The 1,066-nt window shown below is 46.4% G+C and overlaps 1 non-coding gene across 1 annotated transcript; it reads left to right on the top strand.

Annotated features, from left to right (window-relative positions):
* Positions 1–127: 127 nt before the first annotated feature.
* Positions 128–209, top strand: trnal-uag. The gene has a single exon. It is a non-coding gene; the product is annotated as a tRNA-Leu (tRNA).
* Positions 210–1,066: the final 857 nt, after the last annotated feature.

The following is a 1,066-nucleotide window of genomic DNA, read 5'->3' on the forward strand; positions in this document are numbered from 1 at the left end:
AAGGACGCAAGAGCAACATGAGATACATAAAGATTTTAAAGAAGAAAATGAAAAAGAAGACTAAAATACAAGGAGTGCAGACGCTCTAGGTAACTGATGAGAAAGTGTGAATAATTTGCCAGAGCTGGGTAGTGTGGCCGAGCGGTCTAAGGCGCTGGATTTAGGCTCCAGTCTCTAAGGAGGCGTGGGTTCAAATCCCACCACTGCCATCTTTATTGAGTTTGTTTGCGCAAGCTATCACATGTTCTGCTTTATTTCAGGGTTTTTACTTTCATGTCGCCCATGCAAGGGAGAAAAGAAGCAATGTTGTGTGTCACGGATGGGGTTCCAACTCAATAGTGTAGTCCATCGCCTTAACCAACCAGCCACCAAGTCCTGTGCCCCCGCGGTGGCAGTTGCACCTCCTACCGGTGGTTGTTCACATCAAATCCTTGATTGGAAAAAAGGAAAGTTGTGATGGTCTGTGCGACGACCAAGCAGTCCATTTTAACAGTGGGTACTGTGGCCGAGCTGTCCAGAGAACTGGATTTAAGGACCCAGTCTTTCGGAGGTGTGGGTTCAAAGTCCACCACTGCCATCTTTATTGAGTTTGTTTGCGCAAGCTATCACATGTTCTGCTTTATTTCAGGGTTTTTACTTTCATGTCGCCCATGCAAGGGAGAAAATAAGCAATGTTGTGTGTCACGGATGGGGTTCCAACTCAATAGTGTAGTCCATCGCCTTAACCAACCAGCCACCAAGTCCTGTGCTCCCGCGGTGGCAGTTGCACCTCCTACCGGTGGTTGTTCACATCAAATCCTTGATTGGAAAAAAGGAAAGTTGTGATGGTCTGTGCGACGACCAAGCAGTCCATTTTAACAGTGGGTACTGTGGCCGAGCTGTCCAGAGAACTGGATTTAAGGACCCAGTCTTTCGGTTCAAAGTCCACCGCTGCAACTTTTTCTCAACAGAAAACTGTAATGTAATTTCAAACAAGGCCACCAAGGACACCGGACAAATAAAGGGAATCCAGCCTTTACCCTAATTCCCACGTCTGTTATTGCAATTATCTGCCGTGTTTTTCTAA

This window comes from Oncorhynchus gorbuscha, unplaced genomic scaffold (genome assembly GCF_021184085.1).
Source record: "Oncorhynchus gorbuscha isolate QuinsamMale2020 ecotype Even-year unplaced genomic scaffold, OgorEven_v1.0 Un_scaffold_21771, whole genome shotgun sequence".
NCBI lineage: Eukaryota > Metazoa > Chordata > Actinopteri > Salmoniformes > Salmonidae > Oncorhynchus > Oncorhynchus gorbuscha.